Source organism: Colobus angolensis, unplaced genomic scaffold, assembly GCF_000951035.1.
Source record: "Colobus angolensis palliatus isolate OR3802 unplaced genomic scaffold, Cang.pa_1.0 Scaffold83, whole genome shotgun sequence".
Classification (NCBI taxonomy): Eukaryota; Metazoa; Chordata; class Mammalia; order Primates; family Cercopithecidae; genus Colobus; species Colobus angolensis.
The window spans coordinates 2,986,709-2,993,628 of NW_012122154.1; the positions used below are offsets into that span (position 1 = coordinate 2,986,709).

The following is a 6,920-nucleotide window of genomic DNA, read 5'->3' on the forward strand; positions in this document are numbered from 1 at the left end:
GTCTCAAAAAAAAACCAGAATTTTAAAGAAGGGATGCTTTTTTAATTCACCCAGTGTTGCTACTTGGGCTAGTGTTGGGCCTGGCTTGACCCTCTGTGAAGTCCTATTGATGCCCCTATTCCCCCAACCTTGCCCAATCCTGCCCAAATTGAGAAGAGGCCTGCAGTAGCATTTGGAGCAAAGATCCATCTCCTAGGTTCCCTCTCAGGACCCCCCTAATTCCCACCCATCCTCCCCTACAAAGGTTTCTGCTGTACTGGAACTGGTTTCAGGATAAGGGTACCTGTCCAGGAATAATCAGTAACCCACCGCGGTTTGTTTGTTTGTTTGTTTCTTGGCCTAGAAAGCTGCAGGTCAGCCAAGCTGAAATGCAGTTCAGAGACCCCGCTTCCTGCTTCTCCAGGACAGGAGTCTTTCAGCCTCACGGGGGTTGGGCTACCTCCTACTTCCTGCAAGTGCAGACTGAGAGATGATTGCAGGGAGATTGGGACTGGCAGCCGGACCTGCAGGACAGACCAAAAAGTTGCAAACTGACGGCACCTACTGGCAACCATCAAGACTGCAGAAGGGCTGGAAAGTGATGGCTGGGGCCAAGATTCTAGGGTTCTCTCCATTCCATCTCACAGATGAAGTGGGGACCCTTTTGCCCCATATGCCTTGGAGAAGGGCAAACAGAACCAGCTTCCTCAAGTCCCTGGGGAAGCCCAGCCTGTGCCTGATTCAGAAAACTGCCCCCAGGCCAGGCAAGGTGGCTCACGCTTGTAATTCTAGCACTTTAGGAGGCCAAGGCAGGCGCATCACGAGGTAAGGAGATCGAGACCATCGTGGCTAACATGGTGAAACCCCGTCTCTACTAAAAATACAAAAAATAAGTTAGGCGTGGTGGCAGGCACCTATAGTCCCAGCTACTGGGGAGGCTGAGGCAGGAGAATTGTTTGAACCTGGGAGGCAGAGGTTGCAGTGAGCTGAGATTGCACCACTGCACTCCAGGCTGGTTGACAGAGCAAGACGCCATCTCAAAAAAAAAAAAAGAAAAGAAAAAAGTAAAAAAGGAAAGAAAACTGCCCCCACCCCATCATCACTGGACCCTGTTCTACCACCAACTTGTGTGAACTTGGAGTTTGACTCATCTTAGCTGTAACATGGAGGCAGAGCATCTCCACCCATCCTACCTCATGAAGCTCTTGTGATAATAAAATAGAATGGAGAAGAATAGTTTTGCTCCTAATGCCAGACATGTCCCCTGGTCACCAAACCCAAGAGGAGAAAAGGTGCCGGGACATACAGGCAGGAGTGCAGGAGAGGCTGGACAATGTCATGCAGCATGCCTGGGATGAAGCGTGAGTGCAGGTGAGTGTGGGAATCTGGAAAGGCTGCCAGACAAGACATTCCCACACCTCAACCCCAGCCCCTCAGTCCATCCTCTGGTGTCCCTCCACCCCTCATCATTGGGTTAATTCCAAGGAGGCAGGAAGATGCACAGGAAGAGGCCTTCCAAGCACCTCCCACCATTCATGCAACACACATTTACTGAATACCTAATATGCACAGGCTTTATGCTACATACCAGGGATGCAGAGATGACCAAGATCACCCCCTGTCCTCAAGGAGCTCACTGCCTAATGAGGGAAGATAGTATGTAAATAAAATAAATCTGAGAAGTGTGCAGGTGCCCTGGGAGATGTTCATATGGAGCATAATGGGGATCCAGAGCCACAGGTGGTCAGTTCAACATTCAGGGCATACAGGCTGAAAGCCTTCATTAGAGATGATCCTTTTTCACAAGATGGCACTGAAGGCAAAGAAGGAAGCTCCTGCCCCTCCTAAAGCCGAACTCAAGAAGGCAGTGTTGAAAGGTGTCCATAGCCACACACAAAAAAAGAAGATCCGCAGGTCACCCACCTTGCGGTGGCCCAAAACACTGCAACTCCAGAGGCAGCCCAAATATCCTCGGAAGAGCTCCCCCAGGAGAAACAAGCTTGACTACTATGCCATCACCAAGTTTCTGCTGACCGCTGAGTCCGCCATGAAGATAGAAGACAACAACACACTTGTGTTCATTATGGATGTTAAAACCAACAAGCACCAGATCAAACAAGATGTGAAGAAGCTCTCTGACATTGATGTGGCCCAGGTCAACACCCTGATTCAGCCTGATGGAGAGAAGGCATATGTTGGACTGGCTCCTGATTACAATGCTTTGGATGTTGCCAACAAAATTGGGATCATCTAAACTGAGTCCAGCTGGCTAATTCTAAATATATGTATATCTTTTCACCATAAAAAAATTAAAAGAGAGAGATGATCCTTGAGCCAATGGCGCTCCATGCTACAAGAATCAGCACAGTGCGAGCGTCAAGATGACCTGGATTCTGACCCCAGCTGTGTCACTGGGCTCACTAGGAAACCTAAAACAAGTTGCTTTAGCTCTCTGAGCTTCAGGCCTTATCTGGAAAATGGGACTTTGCAGCAAAAAAGAGAGAGAGACCTATCCAAAGTGCCTGGCACATAGTAAGCACCAAGTGTTTGCTCCCTCCTACCCCTCTTCTGCTGGGAACTGTAACTTCTCCACATGGCTGAGAGTCCCTGGTGGCAAGACCTGTGTCTCCCCCACTGAACTAGAAGCTCTTGGAAGACTGGGTTTAGTGTCCCCCTTCAGCCTGCAAGTGTCATGTCTGGGAGAGGCTGTATAAAGAGCATGGGGTCAGGCACGGTGGCTCACATCTGTAATCCCAGCACTTTGGGAGGCCAAGGCAGGTGGATCACTTGAGCACAGGAGTTCAAGACCAGCCTGGGCAACATGGCAAAACATTGTCTCTGCAAAAAAAAAGTACAAAGTCTAGTCAGGCATGGTGGCATGCACCTATGGTCCTAGCTACTCGGGAGGCTGAGGTAGCAGAATCACTTGAGCCCAGGAAGTTAAAGTTGCAGTGAGCCAAGATAGCTTACTGCACTCCAGCCTTGGCAACAGAGTGAAACCCTGTCTGAAAAAAAAAAAAAAAATTAGCCAGCTATGGTAGCATGTGCCTATAGTCCTAGCTATTCAGGAGGCTGAAGCAGGAGAATTCCTTGAGCCCAAGGGTTCAAGGCTGCAGTGAACTATGAGTGCCACTGCACCCCAGCCTGGAGAATAGAAAGAGACCTGATCTCTTAAAAATAAAATATAAAATTGTTTCTAAAAAGAGTGGCTGGGGCTGGGCGCGGTGGCTCACGCTTGTAATCCCGGCACTTGGGGAGGCCAAGGTGGGCGGATCACGAGGTCAGGAGATCGAGACCATCCTGGCTAACATGGTGAAACCCCATCTCTACTAAAAATACAAAAAATTAGCCAGTCGTGGTGGCAGGGGCCTGTAGTCCCAGCTATACTCGGGAGGCTGAGGCAGGAGAATGGCATGAACCCGGGAGGCGGAGCTTGCAGTGAGCCGAGATCATGCCACAGCACTCCGACCTGGGCGACAGAGCGAGACTCTGCCTCAATAAAAAAAGAGCGGCCAGGCGCAGTGGCTCATGCCTGTAATCCCAGCACTTTGAGAGCTCTGACTAGGACCCTCTCCAAGGCAGAAATCTGGCCCTCCTTCCCTGACATCTTTCTCAGCCCAGGGCTCTACCAGAAAATGAAACCTCCTCTCCCACAGCATCATTGTCTGTCCCTGCCTCCTGGGTACCCTAAGGACTGGGAAGACACTCCTCCTGATGAATGGATGAAGAAAATGACTACTCCCTCCCAGCCTCCTCCACCTCCCACCCTAGCCGGCTTGTTACTTAGAAGGTCTTGCTGGCTTCCTTGTTGGTACAATTTCCAACCTCTGCAGCGTGCAGGCTGGGCATCTTAGAGAATAGATAGGAAGAGGCCGGGTGAGGTGGCTCACGCCTGTAATCCCAGCACTTTGGGAGGTCGAGGCGGACAGATCATTTGAGGTTAGGGGTTCAAGACCAGCCTGGCCAATATGGTGAAATCCCATCTCTACTAAAAATACAAAAATTAGTCAAGCATGGTGGCAGGTGCCTATAATCTCAGCTACTCAGGAGGCTGAGGCACGAAAATCGCTTGAACCTGGGCAGCAGAGGTTGCAGTGAGCAGAGATAGCACCACTGCACTGCAGCCTGGGCAACAGAGCAAGACTCTGTCTCAAAAAAAGAGAGAGAGAGAGACAGAATAGATAGGAAAAAAGCAAGCTCAGTTCTCAGGGGGAAAGACACAGTTCTGCCCTGAGGGAACCCCTGAGTTGATGGGCTTGCCCTAGAGATCATCTTGTCTGATTGAGTAGACAAACTTTATGTAATAATGAAAGTTAGGCCAGGCGTGGTGGCTCACGCCTGTAATCCCAGCACTTTGGGAGGCCGAGGCAAGTGGATCACTTGAGGTCAGGAGATTGAGACCATCCTGGCTAACACAGTAAAACACCGTCTCTACTAAAAATACAAAAAATTAGCCGGGCATGGTGGCAGACGCCTGTAGTCCCAGCTTCTCAAGAGGCTGAGACAGGACAGTAGAATGGCATGAACCCGGGAGGTGGAGTGGCCGAGTGCAGTGGCTCACGCCAGTAATCCCAGCACTTTGGGAGGCTGAGGAAGGTGGATCATGAGGTCAGGAGATCGAGACCATCCTGGCTAACAGGGTGAAACCCCGTCTCTACCAAAAATACAAAAAAATTAGCCAGGTGTGGTGGTGGGCACCTGTAATCCCAGCTACTTGGGAGGCCAAGGCAGGAGAATGGCGTGAACCCGGGAGGCAGAGCTTGCAGGGAGCCGAGATCGCACTCCAGCCTGGGCAATAGAGTGAGACTCCATCTCAAAAAAAAAAAATTGACATGTGTAAGATCACAATTCCTGGTCTATTGTATGTTCTACTGTACACACTGCTTCCTCAAAGCCAAAGGAATTAATCCTTAATGGTATATATTATATATATGTTATATATCTATCATATATATCATATATCAATCATATATAATATCAGATGTATATATCATATATTTTATATATATGAGTTTATTAAGGAATATTAAACTCACATGATCACAAGGTCCCACAATAGTCCATCTGCAAGCTGAGGAGAAAGGAAGTCAGTTCGAGTCCCAAAGCTGAAGAACTTGGAGTCCGATGTTTGAGGACAGGAAGCATCCAGCATGGGAGAAAGACGTAGGCTGGGAGGCTGAGCCAGTCTAGTATTTTCACATTCTTCTGCCTGCTTTTATCCTAGCCGCACTGGCAGTTGATTAGATTGTGTCCACCCAGATTAAGGGTGGGTCTACCTTTCCCAGCCCACTGATGCAAATGTTAATCTCCTTTGGCAACACCCTCACAGACATACCCAGGATCAATACTTTGCATGTTTCAATCCTATCAAGTTGACACTCAGTACTAACCATCACAAGGAGGTAAAAGAGAAAGAGGAAAGGGCAGCCATAAAGAAAGAGACACAGGCCTCTTCTATTCTCTCAGGGAGACCCACCTGAGCATAGATCACCTTTTCAGATGGGCTAGAGGCTCCAGGAGGCCCCTCCAAGCCTCTCCCACTATGCAAGCCTTGCTCTCTCTTCTACCCTATATTGGGAAGAGGGGTAGAATACTGGATAAGATGAGCTCTCCAGCCCCTGGGAAACCCCCCAGGGGGAGATCCTAGAGGAGTGAGGTACAGGGTTAGTGAGCCAATAGGCATTACTGAGCATCTATTAAGTATCAGTTTCCGACCACACAGGGTTGTGTAGGACACGGTGTCATCCAAGTAGGCAGCATTTGTTGTAGGAAAACATGTAGGGAAGGATGGGGGATGGGGTGCTAAAGAAAGAGAAGGAAGGAAGAGACTGAAGAAACAAAGGGAAGGGGAAGAAAGAAAGACACAGTTGTCAAATCCCTCTTTTTTTTTTTTTTTTTTTTTGAGACAGCGTCTCACTCTGTCACCCAGGCTGGTGTGCAGTGGTGGCATGAATGAACTGCAACCTCTGCCTCCCAGATTCAAGCTATTCTCCCAGGTTCAAGCAATTCTCTCGCCTCAGCCCCTAGAGTAGCGGGGACTATACACGCACGCCACCACACGCCCAGCTAATTTTTTGTATTTTTAGTAGAGATGGGGTTTTACCATGGTAGCCAGGATGGTCTCGATCTCCTGACCTCATGATCCTCCCGCCTCAGCCTCCCAAAGTGCTGGGATTACAGGTGTGAGGCACCGTGCCTGGATGTCAATGTCTCTTAACTCATACTCTAGTTGTGGCAATCGGACATCTAGAGAAAGGGTGGCTAAAAAGCTCAGTGATAAGTGAGCAGTCACCTGAGAGAAGTTAAAAGGGGGTGTCAGGGTTTCAGGAGGGCTTGGGACAGAGGAGTGGGCTGGCAGGGTAGGTGGCTTCTTCTCACCTATAGACCTGGCTGGCCTAGTTGTCCTTGAGGAGACCCTGGCCCAGAGGCTTCACTGGTCCTTGAACTCCATGGATTCTTAGGAGTTTATCTGGGCTGGGCAACCCTGAAAGGCCCAGTGTCCACAGGGTTCCTGGCAGCCCATAAGCTCCTGGGCATCCAGGGTGGTCCTGGGGCCCTCATAGCCAGAGTAGACCTAAAGTCCTAGGGGTCATAGAGATCCTGGGCTGCCACGAGGTCCAGAGGCCCAATTCTACCTTGCAACTGGAAGAAGAGGCCGGAGCGGTGGATGTGAACCACAGAAGTAGGGGTGTATATTCGAAGTTGGGAGTCTCTTATAGGGGCAGTCAGTGGGGCCAAGCCTGGGAACTCTGCTGGGACTAGAGCATGCACACAGGAAAGTGCCCACGGCCCTGAGATCACTTAGGGAAATCCAAGATGGTCCTGGGGGTGGGGCTACTGGGTTCCAGGACCTATCCCAGCACTTGAGTGTAAATATAGAGATTGTCTCTATAGTTAGAGACAATATGGTTTCTTAGCTTGAGACTCCTGTCACCACCTTT

General features: G+C 49.7%; 1 pseudogene; it reads left to right on the plus strand.

Annotated features, from left to right (window-relative positions):
• Positions 1 to 1,786: 1,786 nt before the first annotated feature.
• Positions 1,787 to 2,233, plus strand: LOC105503094 (annotated as a pseudogene).
• Positions 2,234 to 6,920: the final 4,687 nt, after the last annotated feature.